Here is a 19,557-nt window from a genome sequence, read left to right on the forward strand (position 1 = left end):
TTTTTGTTATCTCTCTCTCTCTCTCTCTCTCTTTCTCTCTCTCTCTCTCTCTCTCTCTCTCTCTCTGTAAATCACTGCTTTCAGCCTTACTGGAACCTAGCTATAAGAAATGTGTGGCAGTAAAGGAGACTGAAACCCCAATTTTCTAGTCAAAAGACCCGGAAAAGGAGCCCACAGAAGCCACTGAATATAGGTGGATTCATAGAGAGGTAAGGATTAGAAAAAATATATACTGTAAATCTGTACATGACATCCTGGCCTCACTACTGAGCATATGTCTGGAATTGACCCGACACAACACAGAAAATGCTTTGAAAAGTGAACTACAGAGTAGAAACACTATCTAGAGTCTGTATTGGTCTCTGGGTAGTACCCCCTTATAGGGAGGACCAAAAGGCACCTCCAGCTGATCAAAGCCTTTAAAAACTTAACCGACGTAGAACCACAGACACAGAAGTCAAGTCAGGACTTGTGATCTGAATCTAAGAAAGTTAGGACCAGCTAAATAAAACATACCAATCCTGTCCAGATAATTTTAACGGGATCCTAATTCTCATAGCCTAATCTTCAAAGTCACCAGAAATCATTCAAGTTTGCTAGACATTAAAGGAACCAGTACAATATCAATGACTCAAGGAAGGAGACAATCTACAGACACTAATTCTGAGATAGTCCACATTTCAAAATGGTCAGACAGACTTTAAAGCAGTCATTATAGACATGTCCTATGAGACAGCAGTGACCAATTATTAAATAAATCATAGAAAGATTCAATGGGAAACAAAAACTCTAAAGAGAATTCAGTAGAAGTTTCAAAATAAAATTATAATAACAAAATAAAACAAAAAACATCATTGGATCATAAAGGCGATAAAGGAAAAGGCTTTGAACTTGCACACGGATCAAGAAATCTTACCCAATCTGAAAAACAGAAAGAAAAAATGTAAAAACGTAAGTTAAACAGTCTTAAAGACCAGTAGAACAATACACAAGATCTAAAACTTTTATCACTGGAGTTCCAGGAGAAGAGGAGAAAGAAATTTGTTCAGGAAAAAAGATTTGAGAATATAATGGCTGAAAACGTTCCCAAAAAGTGAAAGACGTACATCTAGAACTTCAAAAATCCAAGTGACCCTTAAAACAGAATAAACTCAAAATAAACCATGCTCAGAAAAATTGCAAAGTACTGAAAACTACAAATAAAGAAAAATTCCCAAAGCAGAAAAAAAGCGATGCATTATATTCAAATGACTTACAGACTTATCATCACAAACCATAAAGAACACAAGATAATGTAACAGCATTTTTACCATGCTGGGAGGAGAAAAAGAAAACTGTCAACCCCAAATGTTATATCCAGCAAAAAATTTCTTAGGAATATTCTGATACAAAGTAACAAAACAGTCATATATGTATATGCACCTAAAAACAGCAATTCAAAATACATAAAGCAAAATATCATAGAACTGAAAAAAGAAACAGACTAATTCTAAATTACATTTGAAGACATTAGTACTCCTATCTCAGCAAACGTTAGAACAAATAGAGAGAAAAACAGTACATATATAAAACACTACCATTCAACTTGACCTAAGCTACAATTATAGAATGTTTTATCCAACAACAGTGGAGTATATATTATTTTCAAGTTTACATGGAACATTCACCAAGATACAACACATTCTGGGTCACAAAACCGTACATTCATGACAAAAGAACAAATCTTTCGGCAAACTAGAAATAAAAGAAAACTTTCTTAATCAAATAAAGACCACTCATATAAATTCTTAAAACAGTGCTATATAATTGTGATAGTGGTAACACAAACCTACACATGAGATAAAATTGCATGAAATGACATACATATGCGCACGTGCACACACAGAAATGTACATAAAACTGGGGAAATCTGAATAAATTTTGTGACTTATACCAATGTCAATTTTTTGGGTTCAAGATTGCACTACAAGACCCGGCACGGTGGCTCATGCCTGTAATCCCAGCACTTTGGAAGGCCAAGGTGGGTGGATCACCTGAGGTCAGAAGTTTGAGACCAGCCTGGCTAATATGGTGAAACCCCATCTCTACTCAAAATACAAAAACTAGCTGGGTGCGGTGGCACAGGCCTGTAATCCCAAGTACTCAGGAGCTGAGGCAAAAGAATTTCTGGGCCAGGGAGACAGAGGTTGCAGTGAGCCAAGATTGCATCACTGCGCTCCAGCCTGGGCAATAGAGCGAGACTTTAGCTAAAAAAAAAAAAAAAAAAAAAAAAATTGCTCTCCACTTATGCAAGGTGCTAACTTGGGAAAAACTGGGAGAAGAATACATGGGACACATCTGTGCATTTTTTGCAACTTTCTGTGAATCTGTCATCATTTTCAAATAAAAAGTTAAAACAAAAACATATGGCTAGCATTAAATCAGTGGTGAAAGGCTGAATGTTTTCCCTCTTACACTGGGAATAGTCAAGGATATTCACTCACCATTTCTATTCAATATTGTACTAGAATAAGTTAAATGCAATAATGTAAGAAAAATAAATAAAACTCCTACAGATTGAAAAGAGGAAAGTTAAGTTGTTTCTATTCTCAGAAGACATAATTGTCTGTATATAAAATTGCAGTGACTACACCAAAGCTCCTACACATAAAAAGTGAAGTAGCTTTGGTATACAAGGTCAATATGCAAACATGAATCTTATTTCTTTACCCTGACAATGAATAATTAGAAACTAAAATTTGAAAAATAATATCATTTACAATACTTTAGAAAATAAAATAACTAGGTATATATCTAGCAAAGTGTGTGCAAAAGCCCAAAACATGAATGAAAGGAATCAAAGACCTAAATAAAGAGAGGGATATATTGTGTTTATGGATCTGAATACTCAATGTTGTCAGTTATTTCCCAATGAATCTATAGATTTAACATAGTCACCGTAAAAGTCCTAGCAATGTTGTGGGTAGATATTGACAAATTTATTATAAAATGTGTATGAAGAGCTAAGGAACTTAAAAAGCCTGAACAATTTTGAAAAAGAATAACATTAGAGTACGCACAGTGAATGATTTTAGGACTACAATAACGAAGATTGTGTGGTATTGGAAAAAAATGTAGATATGTAGGTTCAATGCAACAGAACACAGAGTCCAGGAACAGACCCATCACATAGGGTCCACTGATGTTTCACAAAGGTACAAAGGCAATTTAGTGGGGAAAGAATAGACTTTTCAACAAAGAGTCTGGAATAATTAGACACCTATACACCAAAAAAAAAAAAAAAACGAATGTTGTATATANTATATTATATATATGTATATATATATATATTATGTAATATATATATTATATATACTATATATTGTATATATACTGTAACTCAAAATGGTCCTAATATATAATATATATAGTCCTAAATATAAAATGTAAAACTGTAACACTTTTAGAAAAAAACATACATAAAAATCATCGTGATGATGGGTATTGCAAAAATTTCTTAATATAGCGTGAAAAAATACATGGAATAAAACCAATAAATTAGGCTGGGCACAGTGGCTCACACCTGTAATCCCAGCACTTTGAGAGGCTGAGACAGGTGAATTACTTGAGGTCAAGAGTTCAAGACCAGGCTTGCCAACATGGGGAATCCCCATCTCTACTAAAAATACAAAACTTAGCTGGGTGTGGGGGCACATGCCTGTAATCCCAGCTACTTGGGAGGCTGAGGCACAAGAATTGCTTGAACCCGGGAGGTGGAGGTTGCAGTGAGCTGAGATCATGCCACTACAACTCCAGCCTGGGTGACTGAGTGAGACTCCATCTCAAATAAATGAATGAATCAATAAACAAATACAAATTAGCCTTAATCAAAATGAAAAACTGTTGTTCTGAGAGAGACATCATTAAGATAGTAAGAACATAAATTACAGAATGCACTGGGCACAGTGGCCCATGCCTGTAATCTCAGCACTTTGGGAGGCTGAAGCAGGTCGGTCACCTGAAGTCAGGAGTTCGAGATCAGCCTGACCAATATGGTGAAACCCCGTCTCTACTAAAAAGTACAAAAATTAGCCGGGCATGGTAGCACATGCCTGTAGTCCCAGTTACTCAGGAGGCTGAGACAGGAGAATTGCTTGAACCCGGAAGGCAGAGTATGCAGTGAGCTGAGATCACACCACTGCTCTCCAGCCTGGGTGACAGCAAGACTCCATGTCAAAATAAATAAATAATTAAATCACAGAATGGGAGAAAATATTTGCTAATGGCATATCTGAAAACTTATGTTTAGACTACACACACACACAGATTTATGTGTATATGTATACTTATATGTTGTACATATATAGTCAAATCAACAGTAAGATAGAAAACCCAATAAAAATCGATAAGAAAATTGAACAGACATAATAACTTATCACAGCACACCTTTTAGAATGTCTTTGAATAAAATAACAATACCAAGTGTTAACAAGGAAGCAGAGTACCTGGCACTCTCACACATTGCTGGCGGGACTGCAAAATGATACAGCTACTCTGAAAAGTATTTTCATAGTCTCTCAAGAGGTTAAATATACCCTTATATTATGACCAAGCAATACTACTAGTAAGTATTTATCATACAGAAATGAAAACAGAGGTTCATACAGAAACTTCTTCATGAACGTTTATAACAGTGTTATTCATACAATTCTAAAACTGGAAACAGCTCAAGCCTCCTGCAGCGGTAGAGAATGGATTAAAAACAAAATGATTCATCTATGCAATGGAATCGTACTCAGCATTTTATTGTTGGTATACACAACAACGTGGGTGAATGCATTATGTTTAGTGAAAGAAGTCAGTATCAAAAGATTATTCATTGTAAAATACTATGCATATGACATTCTGGAGAGGGAAAAACTTCAGAGAGAGAGAACAGATCACTGGTTGACAGGGGTTATGGGTTGATGAAAAGTTTGACTGCTAAGGGGCAGCACCAGGAAACCATGGAATTGAGAAAACTGTTCTGTGTCCTACTGTGGATGAGGTCACATGTCTCTGCATTTGTCAACATTCGCAGAATTGTACATCAAAAAAATGAATTATACATGATGTACATTAAACTTCACTGTATGTAAATTTAATACATTAAATAGTGACACTGGAAAAAAATAGTCCTAGGATCAGTCAGATCACAAGATGTATCTCCTCAGTTTTGACCTCTTTAAACCACCCTGGCCCACACAACAGGCACCCAGCGTTGAGATAAAAAGAAATAGTCTAATGTTGTGCTGAGAGTAGCAGACATGGTCCTATGTGCTGGAAATAGGAGCATCATTTGACTTGAGTAATAGAGTATGAGGATTTGGTTACGTTTTCTAAAATTTGCAAGTCTAGAGCAAAACAATTTATATTTTATGAAGGGACAAGTTTCAAAGATGGGCTCGCAATCACATTAGCAGGGTGACTATAGTCAATAATAATTGTACATTTTAAAACAGCTTAAAGCATGTAATTGGATTGTTTGCAACACAAAGGATAAATGCTTGAGTGGATGGAGAACCCCATGTTATATGATGAGATTATTATGCATTGCATGTCTGTATCAAAACATCTCATGTACCCCTCAAATATATCCACCTACTATGTAACCACAAAAATTTTTTTAAATAATAAAAAAAAAATTTAACTTAGCTTAAACTCAGGTGGAAATTCCATCCACCTCAGAAGTAACCACTATTCCAAATGATGTTCATTATTTTACTTGATTTAAAAGAGATAGTTCTTGCACACATACACATAGTTTAGCTTAGTTTGTTAATATACTTTTTTAAAACAGTATCAAACTGTATCTTGCTTGTGGAACTTTGTTTTCCAAGCAATGCTCTTAAATCAAACCCATAGTTATTTGTTCAGCATTCATTTTCATTGCTGTATGGTATTTTATTGTATGACTGTCTCTAAGTTTATTTACCTATTTTCTTCTTCCGGAATTTAGGTTGTTTCCAAGCTTATTTTCTTGTATATTTGTTTTCATAGTAGATAATGCTGCTAGGACCAATCTTATATGTGTTTCCAGGGAGTCATGGGGTAACATTTCCCTGGAGTAAAATTGCTAGGCATAGAATTGCTAAGTTGTGAAGTATATGCAAGTATCAGATTTCACAATATAATATAAACTTGTTTGCCAAAAATCTTGGAGAAAATTATACTCATATCAGAAGTTTATAAAATAATCCTCTTCATCCATACCCTTTTCTACCCTTAGGATTATTAAGACTATTTAAGTTTTGCCAACCTATTTGGCACAAATGTTATTCTCATTGGGGCTTCTTTTACATTTATTTGTTTTCCAATTTTTTTCGTATTATGGAATATATTAAAAGTACCATATTTTTCCTTGTTGCTTCGTAAGTAACATAAGGCTGCTCCAATCTAGAAGTGAGTTACCCAGCAGATTTGGACATTTCAGATCTCATGTGGATATACTGAGAGCTGAAGGGATTAATATCTCATTCTACTAATATACCAAATAAGTTGGGGAGGTCTGGATAAAGAATAAATTGGATAATGGTGCCTGGGAGAACTGGAGAACTGTCTACAGGGCCAATTAATTGCCCACATGAAATTGACAACTTTCATACACACGCAGATAAGTTCAGATGTTGTTGGGAACATGGAGGATACAAACTCTTTCTAAGGAGACTTCTCCTTGTGTATTTTCTGCTAAAAATTGAGTCATGTACAGTTGCTAAAGTCTTGGGCCCTCAGCATCATTGGGCAAGTGTAACAGCTTGGGATTTCCCAGCCCCATAATTCAGTTTCACAAGACAAATGAACCTATATTTCTCAAAGTTATTGTTAGTTGGGCCTTTGTTGTATACAGTCTAACATGTTGCTAATTGATATACAGCTCAATATTTGTTGAACACCTCATATTGTCACAGTACTAGACATCTAAATAATGTCAATAAATAGAGAAAAAGAATCCACCTCCAACCACTGTCACCAAGAGGTGACATGTAAGAAGAAAAGATAATGGTAATAATAATATCCATCATTACTGAGAGACTTCTTTTTTTTTTTTTTTTTTTTTTTTTTTTTTTTTTTTTTTTTTCTTGAGATGGAATCTTACTCTGTCCCCCAGGTTGGAGTGCAATGGGGTGATCTCAGCTCATTGCAACCTCTGCCTCCCAGGTTCAAGCAATTCTCCTGCTTCAGCCCCCTGAGTAGCTGGGATTAACGGTGCCCACCAGCATGCCTGGCTAATTTTTGTATTTTTTGATAGAGGTGGGGTTTCACCATGTTGATCAGGCTGGTCTCGAACTCCTCACCTCAGATGATCCACCCGCCCTGGCCTCCCAAAGTGCTGGGATTACAGGCATAAGTCACCACACTCAGCCTACTGAGAAACTTCTAAGGGTCATATTCCTTATTTCTGTCATCTTTAGTACCAATCAGGCAACTGGGGACATGCATGTAGCCTAGACAAGTAACTTGATGTTTGGCNTTTTGAGATGGAATCTTACTCTGTCCCCAGGTTGGAGTGCAATGGGGTGATCTCAGCTCATTGCAACCTCTGCCTCCCAGGTTCAAGCAATTCTCCTGCTTCAGCCCCTGAGTAGCTGGGATTAACGGTGCCCACCAGCATGCCTGGCTAATTTTGTATTTTTTGATAGAGGTGGGGTTTCACCATGTTGATCAGGCTGGTCTCGAACTCCTCACCTCAGATGATCCACCCGCCCTGGCCTCCCAAAGTGCTGGGATTACAGGCATAAGTCACCACACTCAGCCTACTGAGAAACTTCTAAGGGTCATATTCCTTATTTCTGTCATCTTTAGTACCAATCAGGCAACTGGGGACATGCATGTAGCCTAGACAAGTAACTTGATGTTTGGCTGACTTCTGTCATACCAAGATCATTCAATAAATTAGTGGTAGAACGTTTGTTTGAGACAGATTTATGAAGCTCCAAAACCCACACTCTTTCTCCTAAGACTTTTTCATCCACTTCTACCACTCACTTATTCCCTGACTCACCCTTGCAATGACACGATAGAATTCAAGTATGAAAGAAAGATTCTGACACTGGTAATCCAAGACAAACGCTATAGTAAGACCTGTGCACCAGCTACAAATGGCACATTGGCATAAGGTAACTGGACTCAGGTGGGAGTTCTTACATCCTCCTTTGCCTAGATTAGTCCTGGTTTATTTCTGTTGTCCCATCCAGTTAGTGTCTCTGTTAACTCTCAAAAGCGTCCCAGTTTTCCTTTCTATAGGAAACATCAGGATGACAAACATGTACATGAAAGTCATGGTTTGCACCGAGAATTAATCTCTTATGGGCTAATGTTTCCACTCAGTTGTCATCATTGCCATCAACATGTTTCTTTGATGTCTGTCATAAAGTATCACTCTAGATGTTTGCATGTTCTTCTGTTTTTCTGCAGCTGACTATGTGAAGGAGAAAATAGGGTGTTTGTGACTTTTCTTAAGCTGAAAATCATTTTTGAAGTAGCGAGCAACTCCTTTAAGAATTAATTTAACCCTGATCACAAGCAAAGGATTCCCACTTTGCAATCAGCTTTCTGGGGTTTTGTGAGACGACATTTAAAGAGACGGAGATTTCTCAGCACTGCAGCGTCTGCAGGTGCAACCAACACATTGTTATCTTTGCTTCTGAAAGACAGGCAGCACATGGATAATTAAAATAGATGGAAAACTCCCCAACTGTATTTTACTCTTAAGAGATGCAGTAGAATATAATAGTTAGGCATTCAATTGGATGTAAGATTAGAGACGGGAGGACATAGTGTTACTCGGAGGTGGTCTCTGAAGGCAAACTGCCTGGGTTTGAATTTAGATTATCCCACGAACCAATCATGTGGCCCCCTTCAAGGTATTTAACTTATTTATGAAATAGAAATTTTAATAAGACACGGAGACTCTACTGAAAATTATATGATAGAACATATGCAAAGCAGTTGGGATAGTTCCCTAGCCTATAGCAAAAATTTGATCTTATCATTGTTAACTTAAAGAGAGATGGAGGCAGTGCAATACACATCTGGATTCTAGAGATGAGGGTCAAACACTAGGGAAAGTGAGTATAGATATCTGTTTTTACCTTTATGTCTAATTATGCAGAAATTCATGTCAATGAAACATTTAAATGCATCTTTCAATTTCCTTCACTTTTTGTTATCATCTCTTTCACCAGCCTAGTTGTAGTCACCAGTATCTCTACCCCACAGCTGCTGCTGCTGCTTTTTTTTTTTTAGATGAAGTTTCACTCTTGTTGCCCAGGCTGGAGTACAATGGCACAATCTCGGTTCACTGCAACCTCCGCCTCCCAGGTTCAAGCAATAAGCGATTCTCCTACCTCAACTGGGATTACAGGCATGGGCCGCCAGGCCCAGCAATTTCTTTTTTGTATTTTTAGTAGAGACAGAGTTTCACCATGTTGGCCAGGCTAGTCTCGAACTCCTGATCTCAGGTGATCTACCCACCTCAGCCTCCCAAAGTGCTGGAATTACAGACGTGAGCAACAGCGCCCGGCCCCCATAGCTTCTTTCATTAGTCATGTTGCATCATCCACTTCTTCTCTCTTCCAATCCCTTATGAACAGAGTAGCCAAGTGGCTTTTGGAAAAGTAAACATAATCATGAAACTTGGTTGTGTAAAGCCCTTGTTGTCTTCCCACGGCTCTCCTAATATGGTCAACAGGGTCTGGGTAAATCAGTTTCACTGCCCTTCCAGGCTTGTCAGGTGCCAATTTGCCACTTGCCTACTATACTCATTCCGTATATACTCTCAATTCCTTAGTCAAGGCCTCCCCCACTGAAGAATCTGGAACGTGTACCCCTCACTGTCTCTCTTGTCTTCTGTGTACATCTCAGCTATTATTAAGTCTCGGTTTAAATGGTATGTCTCCCAGGGACCCTCCCCTTATCACTCAGACACAGGCAGCTATCCTGTTATTTGGTCTCCAAAACTGCATTTCCTACATACCCATTCCTTGCTTAATAACTTCAATTAGTTACTGAAACTCACCCACTAAATGACAAATACAAAAATAAAATATTTACATTGATTTTAATGGGAAAATTATTTGCAGTTCTGTATCAAATCAGTATATCTAAATAATTCATACAGCTAGGAATAATATATAGGAATTGAGTGATAAGAAAGCAAGGAATAAGCAATAGTTTGAAAGTAAATAAATAGTCTGCATGTGGAATGTAATCTAATGAAGATTTTACCAGTCAGGGGAGAGAGAATGGTTGACTGTGGATAGAAAAGCAGTGAGAGAAAAGGGAAATTATTTGGAAGAATTCTTTCTCCTGTATAAATGTTGCAACATTTTGGGGGAACTCATACTACCTTTCACTCAAACTGCACTTAAAAGTGAAGTTATAGCACAGAAAATATCTTTAAAGCAAAATTAAGACTAAACACAAAAGCGTCTAGTTTTGCTCTGAAATAATACTCAAGTAAAAGAACATATGAGTAAGATGCTATATCATCATCCCTCTCACTTGGCATATGCAAGATATTTGAGGTTCATCTAAACATTGCACATAATTCAAATTTGTTACACATGACATTCTCTTACTAGAAATTCTTATAAAGAGAAAATGGATTGTAATGTCCAAATATAACTTCTTAAAATGTACTTTTTTATGAGAAATTTTATTGAAAGAAAGCATTTTATTAAGCTAAAAGTAGTATACATTTTCAAAACAGCTTATAACTTCATACTTTTAAATTATATAGGTAATACATGTGTGTATAATTGTGTTAGTTATAATTTATAACTTTAAGTCAATAACTAAGATATATTTCTCTAAGGCAAGTCTATAATTACATATTTACTTGTATAAATATTTGTTTAATATTCCATCTCTACCACTAGGGAATAAACTCCATGAAGGGAGTTTACTGTTGTATTCCTGGCACCTGGCACAGTGCAATAAACAATGTCTTAGGATGGTGTCCCATGGTACAGAAATCGGAGCCAGGAAAAAGCAAGGTTGAATTGAAAGCAAGAAATAAGCAAGTTGGTGTCGGGATAAAGAAAGGAAAGATCTTAAACCATTACCATGAGAGAAAGGAATGGGGGACTGTGTAACAAACACACACGTTACTTTCATGCATTCTTTTATACTTACACTGGTAGATAGTTGATTGTTTTTGTTTCTACGTTTAGACCCAAAAGTAGAAAAGATGTGATCGGGTCTCTATATAATGTCTCTTTTTCTCTCTGTCTTTCTATACAAATAAAACATCTGATGTGATGGTTGTTACAGGAAGTGACATGACCCAATAAATGGCTTGCATATTTCACAGGGTAATGTATTTCTCAAAATACAAATGAATAATATAAGTTATTATGTGTGCCATTAGCCCAGTGTGTGATGCCACAACCACATATATGCTAAATCATGTGCGAGCTTTTTAACACCTTCTCTCCCGGTTTCAGCACCATGGGGTTGGACGCCTCCTTTTCGCTAGGCGGGTTTGGCCTTTCTAAGCCACAAGTTCAATTAGATTCCACAAATAGCCTTCGTACATGCTAAGATAATTTAAACATGAGACAATGTGACCGAAAAACCACAACCTGAAGTCTTTTCCTTCAGGGTGAAGCAAAATGTGCAGCGGCTTTGAAAATGACCTTCTTAATGAAGACATAGGTTGGACTGGTAGCAAATTTTTATTCAAGTGCTTTTCAGATTCATACCTGTTTTCAATCTAGTTAGATAGCCCCCCGCCCCACCCTGACCCCCACCAAAAGGGAAAGAAACAAGTTTGACCTATCTTGAGCCAAAGTCACACTGTTCTGGCTGTTAAGAATATGATTAGCTTCTGAGAGTGACTGATGCCCTGGGTTTTCAATCATGTTAGAATTCTGGAATAATGGAATTTCTTATGAGGTCCATGAAAAGGTCTTATAGACTTTCAACAGCAACTTCCTCCTCCTTCCTGGGAACCAAATTTACTTCTGCCAATCAAACTCTGTTTACTGCTATCTGGACATACAGGTTTATAGTTTGGTCTATGTCAAAAGATCTGAAAAGTAGTGGTGCATTTAGTAATTCTCCTAGGTTCAAATGCCAATCGGTCTTGCTTTGATGGAAGTTCATTAGCTTTTCCAGCATTAAAATTCAAACAAATATTATTTTAATGAAAAATGGTATCAGTCTAGGCCATAAGTAAAAGTAAGACCCCATTATCCATATGGAAACCTATATTTGAATCCTAGATTCACCACTGACAAGCATTTGGTTATTTCTTATTTCCATGTGGTTTAATTTCCTTATCTACAGGGTGGGAATCACAGCAATATGTAATATGGCAGAGTCCCTGGCATATTACTATTAACAGTAGTACAGAAGTATCAATGTCATGCTTGGTATTATTTTTATATTGTGGAGTTTTAAAAATAAAATATAAAACTTAGAAACCAGTTTTCAATGAAGAAATTGCTTTGGATTAATATTTCAGCCTTTCACCCAAGAAGTGGAAATGTTGAGATACGAGTTTATCTCCTTTAACTTTTAGAGGTATTTTTATTGATAGAGATTGAGAAACACTATTACAAGTTTTCCAAATTGTATATGTGGTTAAATTAAATGCTATAGTTATAATTTACACACATTTCCTGAGATAAGCCCTATGCTTTTATCAGATGAAGTTATAATTTTTGGTTTGCATTTTTGTTGAGTTTATTACCTAGTAAACACTTATAAATACATGAATCATATTAATTTGTTAAAGAATATATACTTCTGGCCAGGTGTGGTGGCTCACACCTGTAATCCCACCACTTTGGGAGGCTGAGGTGGGAAGACCACTTGAGGTCAGGAGTTCAAGACCAGCCTGGCCACCATGGCGAAACCCCATCTCTACTAAAATACAGAAAAATACAGAAAAAAGAAAATTAGCCAGGCATCGTGGTACACGCCTGTGCTACTCAGGAAACTGAGGCAGGAGAATCGCTTGAACCCAGGAAGCAGAGGTTGTGGTGAGCCGAGATCGTACCACTGCACTTCAGCCTGGGTGACAGGGTGAGACTTCATTAAAAAAAAAAAAAAAAAAAAAAGAATATATAATTCAGTTTGTCTTCCATATGACTGAGAACCCTTTTATTCTACTGACCCTCCCATAAATAATACTATAACCTCCAAAGAAAATAAAAACTTAGCCACTTGAAGGCACTTCAAAACAAATGAGCAAAATATGCATGGACACATGAAAAGGATCATTATTTGAAAGAAGGGAATGACACTGGGTGAGTTTCCCGTTTTCACAGCTTCTTGCTGATGGCAAGCACCCCCAACATGCTATGTTGGGTGATTAAAAGTCCAATGGAAAACCACCGTATGTTTTACCTAACACACCAGAGGATAGAGGTGGGGACACTCATAGCTACACAAAGTGAAAAGCGAAAAGGGTTCCTAAAAGAGAAAACAAGAGAGGAGGACTCTAGGTTTTGAATATAAACTTGACCTGAATCTCTGACTGACTGTTGAAACACCCATGAACAGGAAAGGCTACCAGCATCCAAGCTACACAGAAGATAAGTAAACTGAGATTGGAGTTGTTTCCCAAAAGGTAAAGGTTACAGTTTGAGTTCAACAACCAACTTGATTATCTGCTAAAGCAGAAGAGTTATCAATAGGTTTTGGAGGCATTTAACAAAAATTAAAGTCTTGGCTGGGCACGGTGGCTCATGCCTGTAATCCCAGCACTTTGGGAGGCCAAGGCAGGTGGATCATGAGGTCAGGAGATCAAGACCATCCTGGCTGTCACAGTGAAACCCCATCTGTACTAAAAACACAAAAACAAAATTAGCCAGACATGGTGGTGGGCGCCTGTAGTCCCAGCTACTTGGGAGGCTGAGGCAGGAGAACGGCGTGAACCTAGAAGGGGGAGCTTGCAGTGAGCCGAGATTGCGCCACTGCACTCCAGCCTGGATGACAGAGTGAGACTCCATCTCAAAATATAAATAAATAAATAAATAAATAAAGTCTTGACAACATAATATCAAAATAGCCTCAGTACAATCCAAAATTATCTACCATATTGAAAAAAGGCAAATATGATTGATTTTCACCAGAGAAAGACAATCAGTGGAGACAAACCTGGAGATGCTAAATAACTGGAAAATTTTAAAAAACTATTTTAAAACAGCTATTATATGTATGCTCAGTGATGTAAGTAAACCTATGTTTATAATAAATAAAAAGTATCAGGGATATGTAAACTATTACAATGAAGAAAATTGATATTTCAGAAGTAAAAAAATACTTTTGAAATTAAAATTTACTGGATGAAATTAAGTTACATTAAAGATCATAAAGAGATGGTAAACTTAAATATAGATCAGTGAAAAAGTATCCTATCTGTAAAACCTAGAAAAAAGTAAAAAGAAATTGAGTCTCAAGGGTCTGTAGGACAATATTGAAAGATCTAACATATGTGTCATTGGAGTTCTATTGAAAAGAAGAGAAGGAATGGGGCATGATAATTTTTTTATGATCTAACATGTAGAAGCTTTGCACATTTGGAGGAAGAAATGAATTTACAGATTAAATACATACAGTGAAGCCCATTCAGAATAAATATAAAAATTTCATGTCCAGAAATATCATAAATTGTTAAAAGCAGGTCTTTAGATAATAGATGCTTAGTAATCTGTAGTTGAATGAAAAAAAAATGGGGAGAGTAAAGGGAAAGTTGCATCAAAGAGAAAAATGAATGATGCTGGCTACTTTGATTCTGATGACCAACGTATTTGTAGAACTCAGACATGGTGATTTCATAATAAACCAAAGGGTTATTTTAAAATCCTGTCTTGATTGTCGACTAAATTCAAGGAACTTTGCAGGTGTTCAGTGTATAGTGGTTTTGAGCAGGACTCTGGCATAAAAACCGATGGCACATTCAAAAAAGTATGATGAAAAGCAGTTTAATGAATGAATTCCCTAAAATGTGTTGGAAACCAACCAACAGGGGATGCAGGAGTATCCTGAAGCAAGCAACAAGGGGAATGCCATTATCACCCCTCGATTACTCCACCGGGGAAAGTAAGGAAAGTCACTGCTAAAGCCTGGTGAGAGCTGTAGTTGTGCAATAAGCCTGTCTAGTGGAAGCTGTGGTCTTGGCTAGAGGAACCCAGCTATACTAATGAGCATAAAGCTATAGTAAACATACTAAACCATACTCTAGGAGGAAGAAAACTGGGGAATAAACACTGTAGCATCTCTCTCCTCTCCTACTTCGTCTGATCTCCTACCAGTCCCTCCCATGGGCGTAACTAAACTAGGGGCTAGAAGGCAAGGAAGCTCAATTGGTGCAGCTTCTTAGGACTTCAGTGAACAAAGCAAAGTGGGGATGGTTAGAAGGCGGATCCTTTCAATGGAGGAGAATGAGAACAGAGCAGACAAAGCCCCTATCCTTCAATATTTGTAGTCGAGTTGTTAAATAACGGGGCAACAATAGGCTTGGTCACCTTTATCACCAACTCCTCAAATCACCCACACGAAGTGATCTCGCTTGAACTATTCTATAAAACCAACATTGGGCCGGGCGCGGTGGCTCAAGCCTGTAATCCCAGCACTTTGGGAGGCCGAGACGGGCGGATCACGAGGTCAGGAGATCGAGACCATCCTGGCTAACACGGTGAAACCCCGTCTCTACTAAAAAATACAAAAAACTAGCCGGGTGAGGTGGCGGGCGCCTGTAGTCCCAGCTACTCGGGAGGCTGAGGCAGGAGAATGGCGGGAACCCGGGAGGCGGAGCTTGCAGTGAGCTGAGATCCGGCCACTGCACTCCAGCCTGGACGACAGAGCGAGACTCTGTCTCAAAAAAAAAAAAAAAAAAAAAAAACAACATTGATTCCCTGATTATGAGCATTTTCAAATGAACAGTCAGGCAGGGTTTGGCCTTAACATCTCCAACCTAGGGATGTTTAATCACCAAATAAACAGGCTGAGAAATATAAACATAATTTGCCTAGGGTTACGTGGTTTGTTATTGTGAGGACCAGGATTGGAACCAAATTTTCTTAATTTAATCTCGCCAGCATTTCTTCTGTTACAACTTTAAACATAAAAGTTTAAACATAAAATGCAGCCATTTTATTTTGGTTGCCAGCGAAGTCTCTTGCAGCCTGGTTTTAGAGCCTTTTACCATTTCTAGTATGTTTCCTCTGGCTCTAATGGGATCTGCAGCAAGTGTCTGCTTCCCAAGGATAGAGCACACGCACAACGTTAAATCCCGTTTGGTTTCTCAAAATAATTAACGTGCTCCTAAAAGCAACAATGCAATGAGTGTTTTTAAAATACCAGACACTGAAAAAAAACACCTTTAAAAAAGTAATCCCAGCACTCTGGGATGCCGAGGTGTGTGGATCACCTGAGGTCAGGAGTTCGAGACCAGCCTGGCAAACATGGTGAAACCCTGTCTCTACTAAAAATACAAACAATGAGCCAGGCATGGTGGTGCGCACCTGTAATTCCAGCTACTCAGGAGGCTGAGGCAGGAGAATTGCTTGAACCCGGGAGGCAGAGGTTGCTGTGAGCCAAGATCACACCATTGTACTCCAGCCTGGGCAGCAAGAGTGAAACTCCGTCTCAAAAAAAAAAAAAAGCATTAATTCATTGAATTATTTTGAAGACCACGCAACATGGGTAATATCATCCCCATTTTACAGATGAAAAAATTGGAGTGCCAAGAGATCAAGTAACTTGCCATATGTCCTGTTATTAAGATGAGAGTATAACCATATAACCAGAAGCTGAACCTCTGTAATCGAAGCCCTATGCTGTTAACCATTCTATCACCTTGGGGGTAAGTGAACTGAAGCCGTGCCTGACCTTGGTGGCTGGTGATGTATTAGCACCAGGCTGATGGAGTGGGAGCCAATTCATAATTTATCTCTGTAAAAAAATGCTTCCTGTATTGTGCCCCTGACAACTGAACCCTTTAGCAGCATCAAGGGGAATTACGTTGGAAGAAAAATGGCGTGTCTGTGAATACTACATTATCTTCAGGTCCACTAAATTGATTTTTATTTTCAGAGATAAAATATTTCCAGGAGTGCTGTCTGCATTGGCAGGATGCCAGGGGCAGTTGAACTTTTCCTTCAAGTCTTTTGGGTTAGTCCACACCTTCTAGTTTCAGAGTCTTTTTAGAGAAGCCTGTTGGTGTGGAAAGAATGTAGACATCTCTGCCTCTGTTAGAATTCATCTTTGGAATTAAAGAATGTATGTTCTTCACATTTCTTATCAAAGAGGCCCAGCACAGGAGAAATAAAGCAACCCAGAAAGAGGGAGCTTTGCTTTTATCAAGAGAAATTTAGGAGCCGGGAGCAGTGGCTCATGCCTGTAATCCCAGCACTTTGGGAGGCCAATGCAGATGGACCACTTGATATCAAGAGTTCAAAACCAACCTGGCCAATGTGATGAAACCCCATCTCTACTAACAATACAAAAATTAACTGGGCATGGTGGCATGCGCCTGTAACCCCTGCTACTCGGGAGGCTGAGGCATGAGAATCATTTGAACCCAGGAGGCAGAGGTTGCAGTGAGCCGAGATTGCACCACTGCACTCAAGCCTGGATGACAGAGTGAGACTCTGTCTCAAAATAAAAATAAAAATAAAAAAGAGAAAGAGAAATTAGGGATTCAAACCTCATCTTGGAGCCTTTTAAACTAGCTGACTCCAGTGTCTTCTCTTTCCTCTGCATCACTGCAATAAATATTCATAAATCAAAAAAACATGGCAAGAATACCCAACATTCACTAGGGCTTTTGTATGTGCCAAGTACTGTCCCAACTGCCTTACATGGCTTACCGCATTCAATCCTTGCAACCAACTGATGAGGCTGGTACAATTATTAACTACTTTTTCCATATGCGAAAACTAGAAATTTAGAAAATTCATCACGAAAGCAAGATTAAAATTAAAATTAAAATTTGTAAACCTAAATTTAAAAATTTGTGACTGGGCGCAGTGACTCACGCCTGTAATCCCAGCACTTTAGGAGACTGAGGCGGGAGGATCACCTGAGGTCAGGAGTTTGAGACCAGCCTGTCCAACATGATGAAACCCCATCTCTACTAAAAATACAAAAATTAGCCAGGCATGGTGGCAGGCACCTGTAATGCCAGCTACTCAGAAGGCTGAGGCAGAAGGACCACTTGAACCTGGTTGCAGCAAGCCAAGATCGTGCCAATGCACTCCAGCCTGGGCGACAGAGCGAGACTCTGTCTCAAAAATAAAAAAAAAAAATTAAAAAACGTAATTTAACATTAAATATTAATCATGAAACCGTGATTAAATTTCTAAAATTTAGAACTTTAATCATGAAACCAAGCAGCTCAGTGTCAAAATGTATATTTTAATTTAGATCTGGTTTGACCTCAAAAGTTGTTTTCAACCCATCTTTGAATCACTTGTAGAAAACGTTAAATCTGCTGATACCGAAAACCCCTACTCACAAACCCAAAACAATCGATCTGGAATAAGCACTGTGCAATGTTGTTCAAAGCTCCCCAAGTGACTCTCATGTGTAGCCGAGAAAGTACAGCACAAGAACCCAGCACAGGAGAAACAAAGCAACCCAGAAAGGGGGAGCTTTGCTTTTAACAAGAGAAATTGGCCGGGTGCGGTGGCTCAAGCTTATAATCCCAGCACTTTGGGAGGCCGAGATGCGCGGATCCACGAGGTCAGGAGATCGAGACCATCCTGGCTAACACGGTGAAAACCGTCTCTACTAAAAATACAAAATTAGCCTGGCGTGGGTGGCGGGCCGCCTGTAGTCCCAGCTTACTCCGGGGCTCTGGCCAGCAGAATGGCGTGGACCTGGGAGGCGGAGCTGGCAGTGAGCGATGATTGCGCCACTCCTCCAGCACTGGGCACAGAGGCTAGACTCCTCGAAAAAAAAAAAAATTGAAGAAGACAACAAGAGAAATTAGGAGCCAGGAGCGGATGGCTCGTCGGCCTGTTAATCCCAATGCAGATGGATCACTTGATATCAGGAGTTTGAAACCAGCCTGGCCAACGTGAAGAAACCCCATCTGTACTAACAACACAAAAATTACCCGGGCATGGTGGAGTGCACCTGTAACCCTAGCTAGTTGGGAGGCTGAGGCATGAAGATACATCATATCAGCAAGCAAGCTCACTGAAACCATGAAGTCGCTTAAGATTGGTGGGGTTTTTGTTTTTGTTTCATTTTTGTTTTGAGATAAAGTTCTCACTGTGTGGCCCAGGTTGCAGTGCAGTGGTGTGATTTTGGTTCACTGCAGCCTCTGCCTCCCAAGTTCAAGTAATTCTCATGTCTCAGCCTCCCAAGTAGCTGGGATTACAGGTGCCCACCACCACGTTCAACTAATTTTTGTATTTTTAGTAGAGACGGGTTTCACCATGTTGGCCAGGCTGGTCTCGAACACCTGACCTCAGGTGATCCACCCACCTTGGTCTCTCAAAGTGCTGGGATTGCAGGCATGAGCCAAATAAGGGTGTTTATCTTCATAATACTCTACACATGACGTTAACCTCTTAT

This window comes from Rhinopithecus bieti, unplaced genomic scaffold (assembly GCF_001698545.2).
Source record: "Rhinopithecus bieti isolate Rb0 unplaced genomic scaffold, ASM169854v2 scaffold_8226, whole genome shotgun sequence".
NCBI classification, from domain to species: domain Eukaryota; kingdom Metazoa; phylum Chordata; class Mammalia; order Primates; family Cercopithecidae; genus Rhinopithecus; species Rhinopithecus bieti.